General features: G+C 53.6%; 1 protein-coding gene across 7 annotated transcripts in view; it reads left to right on the forward strand.

The window, feature by feature from the left end:
* The first annotated feature begins 6,310 nt into the window (after nucleotides 1–6,310).
* TMEM273 (transmembrane protein 273) overlaps nucleotides 6,311–20,427 on the forward strand; it is a 112,668-nt gene continuing 98,551 nt past the window's right edge. For 2 of the 7 annotated variants that reach the window (XM_070493167.1, XM_070493169.1), the window contains exon 1: nucleotides 7,654–7,879. The gene's annotated coding sequence lies outside the window, so the exon portion shown is untranslated. The other 5 variants (XR_011496524.1, XM_070493192.1, XM_070493179.1 and 2 more) reach the window with 4 other exon arrangements.

Below are 20,427 nucleotides of genomic sequence, written 5' to 3' on the forward strand. Positions count from 1 at the left end.
CCAGGTTTCTTCACTTACAGTTTTTCCCTAGCAGATTATTTCTGTGTTTGGGAAGAGACCGGAATGTCCCCTGGGCTCTCCTGTGCTGGGTAGGAGATGTTTTGAAAACTGACACGTGCACGTCACGCTTCCCTGAGCACCAGCCCTGACGCCTACATTTGGTTCAGAAAAAAATCCACTTTATCATGGAGGAGACCCTCATCATTTCCACGAAATGTTAGGTTTTTTTTTTTAACGTTGTGACTTTTATAAATTGTGGTGAAATAGATATGACATAAAATTTACCACCTTAACCGCTTAGAAGTGTACAATTCTGTGGTGTTAAGTACGTTCATGCGGTTGGGCAACCATCACTGCTGTCCACCTCCAGAATTTTCCATCTTCCCAAATTGAAACTGTACCTATTAAACATCAACTCCCCCTCCACTTCCCCCTAGACCCTGGCAACCACCACTCTACTTTCTGTCTCTAAGAATTTGACTACGCTGGATGCCGCATACGAGTGGAATCCTACCGTATTTGTCTTTTTGTGACTGGCTTATTTCACTCAGCACAATGTCCTCAAGGTTCATCCAGGTTGAAGCAGGTGTCAGAATTTCTTTCCCTTTTTAAGGCTGAATAATATTCCATTGTATGTATGTACCACATTTTGTTCATCCAGTCTTCCTTTGATGGACGCTTGGGTTACTCCCACATTTTGGCTGCTGTGAATAATGCTGCTGTGAACATGGGTGTATATATATCTGTTCAAGATCCTGCTTTCAATTCTTTTGGGTATGTACCCAGAAATGGAATTGCTGGATCATATGGTAGTTCTCTTTTTAATTTTTTGAGGAGTCTGCATACTGTTTTCCATAGTGGCTGCACCATTTTACATTTCCACCAACAGTGCTTAAGGGTTCCAATTTCCCTACATCCTCACTGACACTTGTTCTTTTCTTTCTTTTTATTTATTTATTATTTTAATTTTATTTTATTTTTGAGGAAGATTAGCCCTGAGCTAACTTCTGCTGCCAATCCTCCCTCTTTTTGCTGAGGAAGACTGGCCCTGAGCTAACGTCTGTGCCCATTTTCCTCCACTTTATATGTGGGACGCCTGCCACAGCATGGCTTGCCAAGTGGTATGTAGGTCCGTGCCTGGGATCCGAACCGGTGAACCCCGCGCTGCCGAAGTGGAGCATGTGAACTTAACTGCTATGCCACTGGGCCTGCCCCTTCTTTCTTTCTTTTTTCAGTAGTAGCCATCCGAATGGGTGTGAGGTGTTCTCTCATTGTGGTTTTGATGTACCTTTCCCTAATAATTAGTTATGTTGAGCATCTTTTCAAAAATGTCAGTTTTGAAAGAAGCATCCAAACATGACTTAGTGAGGTACCATTTTAAACGAGTTGACATGCCGTGTGGTTTGTAACTAAGTCTTTGGATGGGCATGCAGGTGACCAAGGGCGAGATCCTGGGAAGGTGTGCAAGGCACAGGGGTGCCACCTGTGCCACCTCTTCCATTTAGTTCAGGGCCAGCTGCATGCTATGGTCCCTGTGGAGCATTAGACACTGCTATGCTGCGTCCCAGCCCTTACGAATCTCTGGTTTAATCGGTCTAGGGCGATGCTCAGTCATACATAGGGGAGGGTTACAAAGCTGCCACATAAATCTGATGGGCAGCCGGACTGGAACCCCTGCTGCAAGTTGTGCTGGGGCCAGAGTTGGGACCTGGTTGCCTGTGTGAAGCGGATGAGCGCCTTGCTTTGGCAGCTTTCTCCTGGTGCTGGTGACGAGGGCCACGCTGAAGTGCACTTCACGTCTTCTTTGACTCTTGCCCCGATGCCATCAGAAACCCCGATATCTGGCTTCCAGGCCTTATGAGGTATTCAGTACTAGGCTGGGGAACACCTCTTCCTTGTAGAAAAGATGCTGACCCTTATTATCCGTGTCCCCACTTGGAGGGGACATGGACCATTTGCTTTCACGTAAAGTTTTTGCCATCTGGAACTAGCAGCGGAGCTGCAGTGTTTTCCAACCATCTCTGATGCTAAGACTGGCCTGGAGGCTCCGACGCGGGTTACTAGCCCTCCCCCTTGGAACTTCTGATTTGGTAAGTCTAGGCTGGGGCCAAAGAATCTGTTTTGTTTTGCTTTGAAACAAGCACCCCAGATGATACTTATCTGAAGTTGGGAAACTGTGTCCTGAAGGGTGTGGATGGTGGTGAGGGGAGCAGCTTCCCTTGGCTGTAGACTCCTGCCCTGCCTCACAGTAACACCACTCCCTGAATGCCACTCACTCTTAACTAGACATTCCCTGTGCGGTCCTTGGACCAGCAGCATCAGCATCTTGGATCTTGTTAGAAATGCAGGTTCTCAAGCTCCACTGAATCAGAGACTAGGGGATGGGCTCAGAAGGCTCTGTTTTTACAAGCCCTTCAGGAGATTCTCCCGGAAACTCTTGTCTTAACAAAGCCGTTCACACATCACCTGGTTCAGCTCCACGTTTCACAGATGGGAAACCCAGGCCAGAGGGACAGATGACTTGTCCAAAGTCAGACAGTGAAAGCGGGGCAGAGCTGGAACTCAAGCCCGGGGTTCCAGACACAGATCCAGGAACCCCAAGATCCCCTTCCCCAGAGAGCACAGGGGTCTGTAAAGACAGAGCCTGGAGCCGTGGGCGTTCAGTAGGTTCTTATGCTTGATTCTACTTTGACTGTGAGGGGTGAGAAGAGCTGAGAATGGAAGGAATGAAATATATGCCTTACAGCTACGCCTTTCACATAAATTAGAATATATTTGACCAATAAACACATAAACGGTCCCCCATCTAAATACAACCCTCTTCCCCAAACAAAAGCCCCACCAATTACAGCCTAGGGTTTAAATTACACTAAAGAGGAAGAACTCTTTAAAACCAAGGATTACACAACCAGGCCAGTCAGACATGAATATGACATCCCCACCCAGGGCACGAGTGAGAACTCTAACCCAGAAGGCGGGACTGCCACTGACCGTAGTTTTAATTTGGAGCAAGATCAAGCCTCCAGACCCAGGCCACACCCTTCAGGCACTATTTTAAGAGTTTGCTGTTGAAATGCCAGGTCAACCCAGAGGGGAGACGAGACCTCCAGAGCGTCTCAAGGCAGAGCTGTCACTCAGGGCACATTTGCACCTCCTCTGAGGAACATTGGCTGCCCCTCCACAGCCCTCCCAACCCTTCTGGATCGAGAGGCGGTCAGAGAAGAGAAAAGAGCTTTGAGGTCCAACTCGGCCTCTTCCTAGCTATGTGGGTGTGGGTGTGCTACTGATGCCCCCCTGCCTCACTGGTCTTATCTATAAAGTGGGCATAATAAATACTCCACTTGGCAGTTTTTGTCTAGATTTGGTGAAACCATGTATATTCAGTCCTTAGTTCCATACTTAATCCAAGGTTGGCACTCAATGAGAAACAGCTCCGATTAAGAGAGTAATGTGTCCTTGGTGGTTCTTGAAAGGGGCCTCCTTGTGTAGATTGTGCCACTTTTGGTCGCGGCCACCAGTTAAGGCAAAGAGAGCAGCTCCAGGAGTCCTCTTTGCCTTTAGTAAGTGCCCTGGGCAAAAAGTCAGCTGTGTCACCCTTCGATGCTTCCCTCCCCAGAAAGACGAGAATAGCCCAGTCTTTGATCTATTTTCAGTCCCAAAGGAGAGCTCGTAGCCTCCATTTCCCGGTGTCATTTCATCCTACTTCACACCCAAGTTTCACCTTTTCCTTTTTCAGTTCTTTTGGGGGGTCCTGTTCCTAGAAATTTTCCAGGTGCATTTACAATAGAGTCATTTGCGGGCTGGTGGTGATGATGGGAACTGTGTGTGCGTGTGTGTGTGTGTGTGTGTGGCTGTGTGTGGCTGTGTGTGCGTGTGTGTGTGCGTGTGTGTGTGTGGCTGTGTGTGTGTGTGTGTGGCTGTGTGTGTGCGTGTGTGTGTGTGTGTGTGTGGCTGTGTGTGTGTGTGTGTGTGGCTGTGTGTGTGTGTGTGTGCGTGCGTGTGTGTGTGTGTGTGTGGCTGTGTGTGTGTGTGTGTGGGGCTGTGTGTGTGTGTGTGGCTGTGTGTGCGTGCGTGTGTGTGTGTGTGTGTGTGTGGCTGTGTGTGTGTATGTGTGTGGCTATGTGTGTGTGTGTGTGTGTGTGGCTATGTGTGTGTGTGTGTGTGTGTGGCTGTGTGTGTGTGTGTGTGTGTGTGTGGCGCAGAGAAAGGCTTGGGGGTCAGATGTTATCTATCTTGCCAAAAAGATAAGCTGATTTCTGTTTTGGGAGCTAATTTTCTAAGGATCTTACCCTGAATTCTTTGTAGACGACTCTATGTACAACAACAAAAATAAAATGTATCTCCTAAAATGTCCCATATTTTGAGAGTGCTTCCATATTGAGAGTTTATCAGATATTCAAGTGATCCTTAACAGGGTCATAGACCAGCATCATGAACCTGGTCAGGGTTATTGGTGTGTGCACGGCAAACCCTGGTCCTGGCCTCTTTCCCCAGCAGCACAGTTGGGTGGAACTGGCGCTTAGAGTGCTCTCTCAGAGACCGAAGGAGGGTAGATATTGACCCGTCCTCCTGTGGGGAGATGTAATGCATGTAAACGCCACCAGCACAGCCCTGAAAAACTCATTTTCCAATTTAAAGCCGCCAAGAGTGCCAAGCATAGACTCACGAACTCATCCACTATTTATTAAATGTGCCTGTGCACCCCTGGTGCTGAGTCCTGGGGACCCTGAGATGCCCACGTGGGCCTGGACCCCACGCAGGCTCAGCACTCTGCCCCCTGCTGGCGGGAGGCTGACATTGCAGGTCATGTTGTTCCCCGCGCCCCCAACCATGGAGGCCAAGTACACCTGTGTGTGCCTGTGTGTGTGTGTGTGTGTGTGTGTGTGTGTGTGAGAGAGAGAGAGAGAGAGAGAGAGAGACGGGCTCAGCATCAAAAGGAAAACTTGCCTAAGGTGCAGGGAGTGGGAAGGTAAGCTCAGAGGCTCCCCTTGGTGGCCTGCTGGAATTTTGTGTTCTGGGGAGGGTTGCGGGGTGGAGAAAGCATTAATTCCCTGGGAGAAAGTATGTGGACCAGGGAAATGAGATCACAAACTTAAAACAGTGAGGAATTCCAACAGCTGGTGAAATAAAAAGGTGTGTGGGGAAGAGAAAGGGCCAAGAACCTGTCTGCGTCCTCCCTTTGTGATGAGGGGTTATCCTCTCTCCCTCCTTAATAAAGTGTATTTTTCTCATTATAGACAATTTGGTAATGTTTTGGGGAAAAAAAGAAGGTAGGAAAAAAAAGGCACCCCACCCAGGGATGCTGAAAAGAGGCAGACTATGTTTGCGTGGGGCGGGGGACATATGGGCTGTCTCTGTACCTTCTACTCAGTTTTGCTGTGAACCTAAAACTGCTCTAAAAGATAAAGGCTATTAACCAAAAAAACTACAAAAACCTCCACCCATACGTCCCGTGTGCCATTCTTTCATTCACTCATTTTTTTTTTCACATAGTTGTGATCACACTGTTCAGACAATTTCATAACCTTCTTTTGTCATTAAACGTTCTAACAAAAGCATTTGCGTGTTATCATGAATTCTTCTGAAACATTATTTTGAATGGCTTACTATTCCCTATTGTGGGGTTTGACGTATTTGGCTCCTTAGAAAACGCCACAGTGAAGACGTTTATAGGTAAGACTTTTTCTTATTCGGACTTAGCGCCTTAAGATATATTTGCGGATGTGTGATTACTGGATGGAAGAGACGCGCGTTCTTAAGCTCAGTTTGAGTACCTCTTGCCAAATAGCTTCCCACGGCCCCCAGCACTGAGTCAGCCCGCCTGTTCAACCACATCTTTGGCTCCAGCGGGTGCTTCCTTTTTAAGGTTCCTTGTTACAGGAGCTGTAGGAGATGTCCTTGGTTAGGACCGAGAGCAGATGTGGCATGCCGCGTGGGGTGCTGCAAGTACAGGACCAGCAGAGGCAGCAGGAGTCTTTTTCAGCCACACTCAGGGCGGGGCACCCCTCCTGTTATCAACAGTGGGACAGAGGGAACATGCCCTGGTGAATGCAGGTCCAAGCTTCTCTCTCTCTCTCTCTCTCTTTTTATTTTTTTGGTAAGGAACATTGGCCCTGAGCTAGCATCTGTGCCAATCTTCCTCTATTTTGTATGTGGGATGCCTCCACAGCATGGCTGATGAGTGGCAGCATATGTGATGCAGGGCGTGATTTAGGGCAGAGCCCCGGGTTTGATCCCTTCTCTGCAAAGCTCCTGGCTGGGCTGTGTGCTTTTGGGCAAGGGGGTCGTGTCCTGAGTCTCTGTTCCTTTAACACACAGTGAGGCTAGAATGCCCCCAGGCATAGCTGTTCTGGGAAAGAAAGGGATGACAGCCTTTGGGAGGAGGAACTCAAAGTCAGGCTTTGAATTCCTTTTTCCTTTTGCTTCATTCCCAAATCCCCCGGGGAGCCAGGTCACAGCCCACAGTTAGCTCACTGGTGGCTGATGCCAGTCCGATGCAGGGCCCCTGTCAGGGCTGGAAAGGGCACAGCTGACCCCCCGCCCCCCAGTGCACCCTGCTTGCTGCCTAGCGGCTCTGGCTGCCTCTGCCCAAGGCGTGCCCGGCACATGGGGGCACGGCCAGACCACTCAGCGTGTTTTCGGCTGAGCATCTGGAGATCAGCCTTCCATCACTCTTCTTTCTGTCTTTGGGATGAGATCATGAGATGCCAGCTGGTAAGTGCTCAGGAAAATACGGTATCTTTTTAATCAGGTGCTAAGAGCGTTTTCCGCAGCCTCCAGAGGTGCTGCTGACAGCCCGCATCTCCAGCCCATTTTGCGACCCTTCCAAGAGCAGAGGTAAGATCGCTTCTGGGAAGTTAGCACCCCCCAACCTCGATTGTCTTGCACCATTTAACACAGGTCAGAAACAGAGATGGGAAAGACTGACGTGTCAGCAACACAAATATGGCTGAGACCCGGTTGAGAGCCTAGGCTGATCACCTTCTCTGAGTGCTGTGCTCAGTTCTTCATCTGAGGAATGGGGACAGATGGACGGAAGGGGAGAGAGAGAGGCACAGAGTTTATTGTGCCTTGAACTTTTCTCATTATCTTTCATTCGATCTCTTCAAATCTCCACGAGGCGGGGAGCATCATTATCTGGGATTTGGATCTGCCTGCCACGCAGCCCAGGTCCGCTTCCCAGTGCCCATGCACGGCACATAGACTCCCTTCTCCTGTGTGAGCACCCAGGGATGTGGAAGTGAAACCTGGCCTTGTGACCCAGGGCCAACACGCTTCTTCACTCCCTTGTGCAGAAATTCCTCCTCCTGCAAATGGAACTGATGGGTTTCAGCCTCGACCTCCAGGCTGACGGCACTTGGCAAATGACAAACGCCCCCTAACCCTGGGAAGATGCGTTCAGAAAGCGGATACTTTCCCGAGCTGTTCGTCAAGGCTGCACAGCTGGCACGGGGTGGGGTTCCCTCTGCCACCTGCCTCCCTGTCCCCAACCTTGTGGTTCTGTTCCCGATAACATCTCAGGTCAAGTATGTGGCTAAATATAGCTGCTCCCCTAGCTGGGCTGTCATCAGGGCTGTCAGCAGTGCTGTCCCAGGTCTTCGGACTTCGTGTCAGGCTGCGACTTGGCAGTCAGGCTCAGATATGGGGTAAGGATTCTGTTTTCAGGAGTACCACTCTCCTTTCTACTCCGGTTTTAGGCGCAGGAACAGACCCCACAGAGCTGAGCGGGAGGCAGGTGGGGAGTAGGGGCTGGAGAGAGCCTGGCCCTGCAGACCTGAGCAAGCCGCCCCTCAAGATCAAAGTCTCTGACGCCTATGCCTTATGGTCTTGGGAACATTGTGGCCTCACAGGAGCTGTAGGGCCCATCCGTAGGGCCGGGGTAAGTCACCATCTCACCACTAGCAGGCAGGGAACTTGAGCAGCCACTGAACCTCTTTGAGCCACTGTGGCCTCATGCGCAAGAAGGAGTAATGGTAACTTCACTCTCACTGTTACGACGGATAAAGGAAAGCAAGGATGTGCCCACGACTCTCTTAAGCAGAGCTCCAACCGCTGGTGGAACCGGTGTGTATGGAATCTACCATCTCTCCATCAGCCCTGCCCTGCAGTGTCCCGTCCAGCCCAGCCAACATGTTCTGAGTGTCTCTATGTGCTGGGAGCTGGAGGCTCAGAAAAATGGTGAGCGCAGGGGCAGGCAGACAGTAAGCAGCAGATACAGGACAGACAGCTGTGCCTGATGGTGCTGAAATCGCCATGGCCCTCGCCTGACCCGCCATGCTCCCTCCTTCCCAAGTGATGATCATTTCTACTGTTCTCTGGTTTGTTGGTCTGAGAATTCTGAAGGAGGAAATTGGAGGGCAGAGGGGCACAGCTGGGTCTGGGCAGAGCTAAGGGAGGGGCCTCACTCCTGATGGGGAGGTTGGGGTGTCTAGGACCGCTGCCCCACCCTGTCTGAAACTCTAGGAGCCCCGTCCTATATCAGTGGCACCCCTGGACTGCGCTGCCCACAGCCTGCACAGCTGAATGCAGTGGTCCCTCTAGGGCCATCTCCCTGAAAGGCCACCTTGGCCCCTTGGAGAGACAGGCTGGGCGTGCACAAACCCTTTTCTCATCCGTCTGAGCCCCACAGGCTGCCAGGTTGGGAGGAAGGACTGGTATTAGCTTAGCTGAAGTGATTTCTTTTTAACGGTGTCTGTTTCCTCGTCTGGTGCTGTGATGGAGTACGCAGTCACGTGCCTCATAACGACTTTTCGGTCAGTGACAGACCGGTCGCATGTATGATGTCGGTCCCATAAGATGAGTACCATATGGCCTAGGTGTGCAGCAGGCTGTACCATCTAGGTTTGTGTAAGTGCACTCTGTGATGTTCACACCATGACGAAACAGCTAATGATGCATTTCTCAGGATGCGTCCCTGACTTTAAGTGATGTGTGATGGTAGTTAGTTTGCGTCCATTTGAATTCTTCATTAGTCCTAGAAGCATTTGTTTTGTAACCACCGTAGGCCAGGCAGTGGGGTCACAGCAGTGAATGAGCCAGAGGGGCTCTCCGCTTTCACGGAACTTACATTTGGGGCGTGCGGCGGGGGGTTCAAGGTGAGAGCAGAGAGTAGGCAGGGCCAGGCCTGGCGGAACCTTGAAGGCTGGGGGAATAGGATTTGCATTTTATTTGGTGTTATAGGAAGCCAGTGATGGTTTAATCAGGGGGCCAGGAGGATCTGATGAACATCTTAAAAAGACCTCTCGCTGCTGAATGAGAAACAGAATGTTGTAGGACGAGACAGGCAGGTGGCCAGTCAGAAGGACATTGTAGGGGTCCTGGTGAGAGGGATGGTGGCCCAGGGGCTCAGGGAGGGGAGGGAGGAGGTCGTCTGGGGTAGAATTTGGCTCTGAAGGTTTGGATGTGAGGGACGAGGAAGAGGAGGTCCCAGCAGGACTCCTAGAGTCCAACACTCGCTCACCGTGTGCATGTACAGTCTGCTTCAGTTTGGAGAAGCCCCTAGGCAATAGGCTCGTATCCACTGCTACACAGAGTGACCCTTTCCGTGTGACGGAGTGATGGCCACGGATCGACGCAGTTTAATAATCACGGCAATCCTCAAGAGAGGAGCTATCATTATCTAAATAATTTGCTCAAGTCACTCAACTAGTTGCCCAGGGATCCTGGCTCCTCCAGAAGACGAGTCTCCGCAGTGGCTGTGGCCCTTTCCTCCGGCCCCCAGCTCAGAGGGAGCTTTGCTCGTGCCCAGAGCTAAGGGATCAGGTCCACAGTGGAGAGTGTGACATGTGCCCTCTGCTCCAATATGGGTTTGCAATTCCTTTATGAGCTTGCTGAAAGCTAAAGGTACCACTCCAACTGCCTGTCTCTTAAGCAGGAGAGGAGACTTACCCCGCAGAGGGCTCAGGGTGGCAGGGCTGCCTGGGACCTCCCAGGGGTCGGGGCTCCCCTGCTGAAGGGCCCACTAAACGATCTGGATTCCCTGACCCTGGAGACCCCAGCAGTCTCTTTGAGTCTGGAAGTTTCTGCAGAACAGGAGGGTTCTCCTTCAAGTGGCCCCGTCCAGATGCACAGGTGCAGAGGCTGCTCCGATTTCTTTGCTACCCAGCAGGGAGGGCTCGCTGACGGGGTCAGCTCACAGTCACACACTGCCACACTGGTGAGTGTCACATGCAGGCAGCAGAGGAGAGAGGGGCACCAGGTGATGAACGCTGGCCTCCAAGCCCCCAGGCCCCCTCCTTTATCTTACATTGAAGCTTCGCCCCAGAATGTCTTTGCATGGATCATTGGGCCAGGTACCCGGTCATAAAGGCCTGCTCTTCAAAGTACAGAGGGACGTGCCCGCTCAGAGCCTCAGGATGAACTGCGCACATGTGTGTGTGCCCACACACGCTAAGCATTGGTGCATGTGTGGAAGCACCCACGGCTCCCCTGGGGACGGTGAGAGTGGGAATAAAGAGGCTGGCATCTGGGGCATTCTTGGCAGAGAATCAGATGGTGGTGATGCTGAGATCCAGGTCAGGGAGCAAAAGGGTGTTTTCTCAGGGTGGAATGGGGCACCGTGCGCCTATGAGTTAGGTGCCATCATCTCTGCCTTCCAGAGGAAGAAACTGAGGCTCCGGCTGCCAGCAGCACCCACAGCAGGGCTGGCCGTGCACTCCGCTCCCCTGGCTTGCCTCTTGCCGTCACCCCTTGCCTCCCATGCAGCTATCCATTGTGTTAATTGAGTGTTTCAACAACGTTTGAAGGCTGGGTTTTGTGCTTGAATATATTGCCACATTAATAACTTCAGAACATTTCAGGCAGTGTCGATATAGTAAATTAGGACACGACGGGCCGTATATTCAGGGCAGAGAGCTGAAGTGCCATTTTATTACTTGTGCCATGGAATTAAAGGCTTAATTTTCTTTTAAAAGATGGCAATGCATCATTTCCTGCAGCCAGGTAAAAACAGTTAGCAGAAATGATTTATCCTTTGTTCCATTCAAAATTGGGAACCGGAAACCCAGGATCTCGCTCTCTGTTATTTATCTCTGCCTGGAGGGCACTTGAAGTCGTAATCCGCCATTCTGGCTTGAAGGACACAGCCAAGCCCTGGGTGTGGTCAGGAAAGGGAGGTAGGATGGAGCGGTGGGTGACTGTCTCTGTGGGTTGGGGGAGCGGGGCTTCAGAGAGAGGTTCAGGAGGCAGGCAGGTGCGTTCCTCCCAGGCTTGGCCACAGGCTGGCTGTGTGGTGGGGCAACCGCCTCTTGGAGCCTGGTTTTCTCATCTACAAAGTGGAATAACGGCAGTTGGGGCCGGCCCGGTGGCCTAGTGGTTAAGTTGACTCTCTCCTTGGGCAGACTGTTGTTCGCCGGATCGGATCCCGGGCGCAGACCGACACACCACTCATCAAGCCATGCTATGGCAGGCGTCTCACATACAAAGTGGAGGAAGATGGGCACAGATGTTAGCTCAGGGCCAATCTTCCTCAAAAAAAAAAAAAGGAATAACAACAGAGTTCCTCGTGGGGCTGTTGTCAGGATCTCATGAGATCACAGGAGGAAAGAAAGTGGGCCTCCAATGACTCTTGCACAATTATGTGACATTTGCAGGCAGAAATGTTTAGAACAGCTCTTTTACTCCCTGATCATAAAAGTAATACTCACTGAGAAGAATTTGGAAAATACAGAAAATAACAAAGAAGAAAATAGAGAACCTATTATCTTATGGCCTGGAGATGGTCAATGTTATTCTTTCCTTTTTTTGCATACTTTTAAAAACAAAATGAGATTCATATACATTTACAATTTAATATTCTGGTACTCGGATTTCCGGCTCTATATTATAATGTGAACATCTCCCTCATCATTAATGATTGCCCACAAACTCCTTTTCCTGGCTGCATACTATTCCTTTGGATAAATGCTCAGGACCTACCCTGATCCCATCTTGCTGAATCTTTACATTCTTTTTATGAATGCTTCTTTTTTTAGTCTTCTGTAACTTATAACTGCCAAAGGTAGATATTATTAACCTGTTTCATAGGCCACTGAACGTGTTTCCTGTGGCTCCTGGAACAAATTGCTTCTAAGTAAGGGGTTTAAACTGACAGAAGTTTTTTCTCTCACGTTCTGGAGGCCAGAAGTCCAAGTTCAAGGTGTCGACAGAGGCGAGCTGCCTTCAAAGGCTCTACTGGGGGAAGCTCTTTGCCTTTTCCAGCTTCTGGGGGCTCTAGGTGTTTCTTGAGTTGTGGCCAGATCACTCTACTCTCTGCTTCCATCTTCACGGCCTTCTCCTCTCTGCAGGCCTTCTCCTCGGAGTGCCCCTTGTAGGGACACTTTGTCAGCAGATTTAGGGCCCACCTGGATAATTAGGAGGAGCTCCTCATCTCTAGATCCTTGACTTACTTATGTCTGCAGACACTCTCCAAATAAGGTCCCATTTACAAGTTCTGGGGGTGAGGATGGAAACGTATCTTCTTGGGGGCCACCATTCAGCCCACGGCAGCCAGGAAACCAAAGGGCTTAAAGAAGTCCAGCCCATTGTGTAGGGTCACAAGGCCTTGGGTAGTGGAGCTGGCATTCTAACCCAGGCCTTTGGCCTAAGCCCCTTTATTTTGTCGGAACATCTTCTTATGTACACGAGAGTCATCTTTTACAATTTTCGCTTTAATGAACTCTCGTCGCCTGACACTTGGTCTCTCCTGTCTGTCCTTCCCAGGCCTGGTCACCCTTGAAGGCAGGCGCTGCAGACCTCAGCCTCAGATCTGTCCCCATCCCCGGGCGGGGCCTGCCTGGACACCTGGACACCCAGCTGCTGTCTCCCCACCCTCCTGTGGGTGCCTGGGTTTTCGCATCAGTTCTAATGGGAGCCAACACTCGTAGTATGGCTGGCATGAGCCTTCCTCGCCCCTCCCCACCCCCCGGGTGGGATTCCTGCTGTCCCCACCCACCATCCACCCCATCAGATGCCTCAGGTATCGGCAGCACCACCTGGATCCAGACCATGTTCCCCAGCCTTGTCCTCACTACTTGTGGGCTTCTCTCCTGTCCCAAGGAGACCCGTGAGAGGTCCACCCTGCCTTCTTGCTCAGCTCTATGGGGCACCGCCCCCGATAGCTCCCTCCCCAGGCACTTTGACCTCCCCACGTGGCCAGAGTTTCCTGAGTGGCGTTGCCCTTCCACTGCTTTGCAAACCTGACTAATACATGAGAAAAGTTTGTGGGGTTCCCTGGGGATGGATGTGGAATCAGGGGAGGCGCCTCTGAGAGGGCATGGCCAGCTGGCTCGTCCCCTTTCTCCTGTGGGCCTGAGGGTCCAGCTTCGTAATCCTCCAGGGCGTTCCCAGCTCACGTTGCTTTATGGCTGTCCACGCCTGTGACCAGCTCTGGGTTCGAATCCCGCCTCTACCCTTCCTGACGGGGCCTGTGCTGTGGTCAGTAACATGGGGTAGGTCACAAGGAAGACGGCTGGATCCCAGGAGCTCGCTGCCTGGGTTTCTGCTCCCCGGCGGTGGCCTGCGGGGGCCTAGCGCCCACAGAAGGTGGCCCAGCACACAGAAGAGTGGTGCAGGGGAAGCTCTCAACCCTAAGCAGCATCAGAGTCGTGGGGATGGGGCTTCTTTCAATCGGATCTGGGGAGGGGCCTGAGAAAGTGCCCCTCCAGCAAGGTCCCAGGTGCTGCCAGTCTGACGCCATGGGAACTGCTGGAGGGCATCAGGGCTGCTCAGAGTGGGTGCTCCAGAAGTGCATTCTCTTCCTGTCTCAAGTCCCTGGGGCTGGTGGGGTTCTGGAGCCTCCGTGGACCTCAGGGGTGACCTGGTGCATATTCCCAGCCCAGGTTGACAAGCTCCTTCAGCATCCAGGGCCTGGGGGCTGGCTGAAGGATGGGCCAGGGTCTCTGGGCCAGAAGCTAGCTGCAGCATGCAGTATGCACCTTGCCTGGCTCACTGCAGCCCCGGCCGCGCCCTCACAGTCAGGCCAGGCCTCCCGCAAGCTGTCATCCCACCTCTGCTCTGCCCGGCAGCCTGGCAGGGCCATGCCTGCGAAGGGCCTGGGAAGAGCATTTCCAAAGACCCCCCTGGGAGAGCGGATGCAGATGAAGCTGACGGACACCCACACGTGCGTGGGGAGCCCGCATCCAGCCGTTCGTGAAGGTGGAGGTTTGCAGATCGGGCTGGACACCTAGGGGCACAGCCCGTCCCTCCGCCTTCCTCTCGACCTGCTCTGGAGATGTACATGAGTGTGTGTGTGTGTCGGGGGGCCTGCTGTCGGCTCAGTGCTGGTGCAGGGCGGGTGAGGGGCCGGCTCCTGGGGCTTCGAGAGAGTGGGTGCTGGGAATGGGCACCCAAGGGGGCGATGGAGCTCTTCTCTGGGGTGCTTGAACATGAGGACATGGCGTCTGTTTCTCCAGTCTCGAGGTTGTAAGAAAAATCCAGGCTCCAAAAGTACCCATTTTTGGAGCCCCCTGTGCCCCCCGCAGGCTGAGGGCAGTGTCCACACACGCACAACTGCCCTGCCATGAGGTCGCCAGCAGAAACTCTCCAGGCTGCCTGGCAAGGAGACTGAGTGCCCGCCCCATGGTAGCCTGGGAGGGGCAGGAGCCGGGGGGACCTCTAGGAGGCAGTGAAACAGCCTGGCAGGTGCACCGAGGGCCTGACCCAAAGCAGCGGCGGCGGGAGGCGGGGGGCTTAGAGGGAGGCAGACAGAGGTCCAGGAGCAGGTCCTGACAGTCAAGTGGACGTCGGGGTGGGAGATGACTGGCTGACCTCCCACCTGGGTGCTCCGGAGAGTCAGGGACATGGTGGGGACGGTGTGTGTGGTGGGGGGTCAGGAGGAGGATCGAGTTCACTTCTGCCTTGGTGGGATGGTGCTCCCTGGGCGGAGGAGTGATGGCATCTCCTCAGGCCCTGGAGAGACCGTGTCGGTATTCGCTGCCCTCTCTCCTCTCCCTTCTGGGAACATCAGCTTCCTCAGGTCTCCTGGGTCTTGGGTCCACCCTGAGCCACATCCCTGAACTCACGCAAGGTGGGGGCTCAGGGCAAGTGCAGAAGGGGGCCTCCTGCTAACCCAGCACCTACTATATGACGGGGGCCCGGCCAGAGGATTAATGATCGATGCCCTGTCACTCTGAGTCTTAGAGATAATTACACCCATGTTAAAGATGAAGAAACCGAAAGGGGAAAACGACTTGTCCAAGGGCACATAAGCAGTGTGGTTCGTCATGGACATGCTGGGTCCTCTCCCACAGACAACGCCTGATAGATGCTATCTTGCGTCTACGTCTACGTGAGCTTGACCCTGAGAAGGTCACAGCCGGACCTCTGCAGAAAAGAGGGCCTGACGAGGGAGGGAGAAAGACACAGGTCTGGTTTCAGGCTTGGAGTCCAGGCCCCCCGGCCACGACCAGCTGGGCCAGAGCCCAGAGTCAGGAGGAGAGGGTGGAGGGGCGTCTGTGGGCTGCAGGTGACAGGGCCCTGGAAGTCCCACGTGGCTGCATGAGTGTCCCCATGAGCGTCCCCAGAAGACAGAGGCCAGCCCTGAGTGCCCAGCGCTGCGCTGAGCGTCCCATGTCACCGGGCACACAGCTGGGGTGGACTGGGCCCCAGCAGCTCCAGCAGACTTTCTCGAGGATAAGTTTCAACAGAAAAGAAGGTATCTGAAGAGCTGGAAAGGGAGCCCAGGTTCTGTGGATGGGGATTGGTGCTTCCGTCACACCTGCTGTCCCATCTAACCTCCTCAGCTGCTTGGTGAAGTGGGACTTATTATTTCCATTTTACAGAGGAGGAAATGAGGCTCAGAGAGGTCGAGTGACACACCCAGGGTCACACAGCAAGAAGGGGATGGAGCTGGGAATTGAGGCTTATTGAAATTCATGCCTTCTGAACCCAAGCAGGTGAAAGGGTGCCCCCATTCTTCTTCCTGCTACAGCTGCTCAGTCAGAAATTTACTCCTACAGGGATATGTGTGTAAAGAAGCACAAGGCTGGGGGCTGGCTTCATGGCTGAGTGGTTAAGTTCACATGCTCTGCTTTGGCAGCCCAGGGGTCGCTGGTTTGGATCCTTGGTCCGGAACTACACACCGCTCATCAAGCCATGCTGTGGTGGCGTCCCAGATAGAAGAACTAGAAAGACTTACAATTAGGATATGCAACTATGTGCTAGGGCTTTGGGGAGAAGAAAAAAAAGAGGAAGGTTGGCAACAGATGTCAGCTAAGGGCCAATCTTCCTCACCAAAAAGCAAAAAAAAAAAAAAAAACCCAAAAAACAAGTACAAGACTCAGAGACGTGATGTGGTCACACATGTGAATGAGGTAGACCTCCTAGGTGGGTCAGAGGCTTCCCCTGCAGGGGAGGAAACCCTGCTGCTAGCTCCTAGCACCCCTGGTGCGGGAGAGCAGGGCGCACCCAGACGCAGGCCTGTGGGAGGGGCTGGGTAAGGCAGCCTGTGTGCTGTGACTTCCTGTGGACAGCTGTGTCCAGCATCAGATGGGCTGAGAGTGGACCCTGTCCAGCTCAGCCACTCATCAGCAGAGTCTCTGTCCACCCACAGCCCTGGCACTGCTGCACAGCTTCCTGCTGTCCGTGGGACAGCCCGGGACCGAGACACCCCCCCAGTGCATCCCTCCAATGTGGCCCTGCCCAGAGAGTGGCCTTTACAGTGAGAAACACAGGGGAGCACAGAGGCCCACTCACCATGACAGTGTCCCCTTCGAGGTGGCTGCAGCGTGGTGGGCACAGTGGCCACAGACAGGATGCGGGGTGCCCGCCCTGGGCCCTCACACTCCCTCTCTGGGAGCGGCAAGCAGGCAGTGGGAGACAATCCACTCCCACCCAGCCGGGCCTGCCCTTCACCCCAGACACCAGATATGACTTGGAAGCCAGCTGGACATTCCTGCCTTAGGCTGTTCAGGCCTGCACCACGGCCCCCTGCTCAGAGAGGCCCTGGGTGCCCCTTCTTCCTGGTGGAGCACAGCGCTCTTCTCCTAGACGCCCCCTGTCTCGACCTTGGCCAAGCCCTCGGCGGACCCTGCCCCCGCCCTCCGGCTCTGTTCATTTATAAATAGGCCCATTTCTCATCCTGCTCTGGCCCCACACCCCAGAGGCAGACGCAACCTCGGGATGCCCTGTCCAGCCAAGGGCAGAGCAGGAGCGCTGGACGCGTGGGCCTGAGCGATGAGGTCACACGTTCTCCTGTAAACTGCTGCTCGCTGCGGACAGTCAGAAACTCACGTCGGCTTGTGTGCTACTTTCTGCGGCCGCCCTGACAGAGGACGCACGCTGGGCCGCTTAAAATGACAGAAGTTCCCCTTCTCCCCGTCCGAACTCAAGGTGTTGGCAGGGCCCTCTCCTTCTGAAGGCCCTGGGGGAGAATCCTTCCTGCCTCTTCCAGCTTCTAGTGTCCCGATCTGTCCCCTGACTTGTGGACACGTCACTCCAATCTCTGCCTCTGTGGTCACATTGCCTCCTCTCTGTCTGTCTCAAATGTCCCTCCACCTTTCTCTTAGAAAAGGACACTTGTCATGGGATTTAGGGCCCCCCAGGATTCTCCAGGATGATCTGCTCATCCCAAGTCCTTAATTCTATCTGTTGAGACCTTTTTGTCTAAATAAGGTCAATTCACAGGTTCCAGGGGCTAGAACGTGGACGTATCATTCGGCCCAGCTTGTGGCAGAGGAAATTTACAGAGATGGCCATTGACAGGTGGGGCAAAGGAGGAAGCCTGAGAAAAGGGGTTAGCAACAGAGCGATGCTAACACGCAGGGGGGCCTGCGGGGCCGCCTAAATCCTGCTGATTCCGAAGGCGGCTCGGGACTAACACCGGCTAAGCCGAGGGCTCCGGAGCAGGCTGGGTGTCGTCTCGGGCTGGGTGGCGACGAGTTTGTGGGTCAGCCGCCCCACGATCGGCTGGCTTAGGGCATCGTCAATAGATCCGGTGGCGTGGAGACAGCTGGAGCAAGCAGACCACACAGACGCTTGTTATTTTGGCTTTCGCGGTGACGTGATTTGTAGCTTGGCCCTCGGCCACGGCCAACTCGCGAAGCCCGGTCAGCTGTCGCCGTGTCACGCTCTTTGCTGAGGCAAATGACCTGAGTGTAATTTCACGGTGCATGGAAAGGACGGGGTGCTGCAGTCACACAGACCCCCTGGGTCCGTCCCTCGCTTCACGCTGCCTGTGGGAACATCTCGAGCCTCCATGGTTTTCTCCTGAGTATAATGGGGAGGGGCAAACCCACTTTGAGGCATTGTAGTCACGAGGCCGGATTCTAACCGGAGGGCCTCATCCAGTGCCTGGCACGTAGTAGGCGCTCACTGAATGGTTGTTTCGATTTCAGGGTGGGGGCTCCACCATCCACAGAAGCCTGACCTGTCTACTCCCTTCTCCCTCCCTTCTCCCTCTCTCCAAGTCCTGTCTTGACCTCTCCCTTGGGTCTCCTGGTTTGGGCCGTGTCTCCATTCCCCTGGGGCCCTGCAGCAGCTTCCTGATCGCTCTCTGCCTCAGGCTCCCGCTCTGGGTCCCCTTCACGCAGCGGTCAATGCTGGTCACAGCTCTGGTTTGGTCACGTTCCCTGCCTAAGGGTGTTGATGATTTCTCACCCCTGCTGGATCTGAGTCCCTCAGAATCAGCCCTGCCCACGTGGCAGCCTCGGGTGTCACTGCTCCTCTTTCACACCACACATCCCAGAGAGGCTGTCTCCTCCCCACCGCCTCTCTCTCTCCCATCCCTCTTTTCTCTCTCCTCTCTCTTCTCTTTTTTTCTCCCTCCCCTCCTCTCTTCTTTAGTCCCCTATCTCCCCTTCCCCTTCTCCCGTCCCCTCTGCTCCCCTGCCCATTGTCCCCATTGCCGTGGGCACCTTGCATTTCCTATACCCACACTGTGCTGAGCCTCTTGACCGACTGAGTGCTGTGCTAGGTTCTGGGACTTTGCTGTGAACACAGCACTGCCAGCCTGCTCTCCTACGAGATGCCGAGGGTCCTGGTCCAGAGTGTCTGGGATTGAACTGCTGTGTGACCTTGGACAAATCACTTCACTTCTCTGGGCCTGGCTTGCTTTAGCTGTGAGTTTCTGCATCTTGGGGTTGCCGAGAGATGGTCCACACAGAGCGCCGAGGACAGTTGTGTGTGTGAGCCCGTGTAAGTGTGAGCTCTTTCCATTGTGGAGTTTACAGCTTGGGGGACATCGGACAAGTCGAGCAATCACGATGCTGTTTGATAAGGGGAGCGTGGGCACAATGAGAGGATGAGGAGGGGCGCCTCACTAGCCAGGGACACTGCGTGTGGCAACTTCCTTCCTGGAGGGGCCACACGCTGCTCAAGGAAAAGGACTATGTCTCGGTCATTGATACCTTTCATGGCCTGGCGCCCCCTGCTTCTGTGCTGTTGGTCGCGTTTTGAGCACCACGCCCATCTGTCCGTCCACACCTTTGACTGTAGCCGTGGCTGCCTCGACCTGTGACAAACAAGCCCCAGGGGGGATGACCCGTCCCCTCCTGGACCCCACACCACTGCCTCTCACTTCCTATCTCAGGCCCTTCCTGAGGCCAGGGCGTGTGGGGACAGCTGTGGGAGCCCACTGAGCTCTCACACAGGTGCGGTCCCAAAGCACAGGGGTGTGTGTACCTGGGTCGCCATTGACCTATGGCAAGAGGACAGCCAAGAGATGAGCTGTTCCCCACCCACACCCCAGGAGGACGATTCTGAAGGCATTTCAAAAAGCTCTTAGGGAGGTTCCAGTCAGGTGGAGTAGCAGTCGTCCTCAGCAGCGGGAGACCCGTAACGCTTCCTTGAATTGTGTCTCATATTTTATCTGCCTACCCCGTGGTCCTACACGCCACATCCCTAGGGTCCTCCCCAAATACACTACCCACATCAACCCTTTGACTTGCCCTCTGCTGGGACCACCCAAGACAAGATTCCCAACAAGGATTTAAAAAGGGCTGACTGGCTACCACAGCCAGAGAAGGTGGCCACCTCCCCCAGTGCCTCTTAGTAAGTAAGTCTGAACATGCCATTGGTGCCAAAGTGAAGAAGTAAGGAGGGAGCAGTTCAGGCAAGGAGAGAGACACTAGGCACTGGGTCCAGCCACGGCGGATCTGGCTGAGACCAGAATCCAGGTCAACGACTGGAGACATCCAGTTTAGACACAGTGAAGTGTGAGAGACCACCTCCAAGGGGCCAGTCCAAGGCCAGAGCCAGCACGTGGGTGACAGGTAAGGGCTGGTATCAGACAGATCCCAGCATCTGGCATCCAGGGGCTCTCATGACCCAGGTAAGAAGTGAGATCTTAAGAAAGCAGGTGAAATTTTCATCTTGCCGAAGGACCTGGCTTTGAAAGAAGGAGTGCCTTCTGGGAGGTGACCAGCTGGCCTCATAGATGAGGCTGCGAAGTGGCCTGACTGTTCTGAGTTACCAGGGTCACTGTCACTGCAGGGTCAGTGGACCCCTCACGAG

This window comes from Equus asinus, chromosome 2, assembly GCF_041296235.1.
Source record: "Equus asinus isolate D_3611 breed Donkey chromosome 2, EquAss-T2T_v2, whole genome shotgun sequence".
NCBI classification, from domain to species: domain Eukaryota; kingdom Metazoa; phylum Chordata; class Mammalia; order Perissodactyla; family Equidae; genus Equus; species Equus asinus.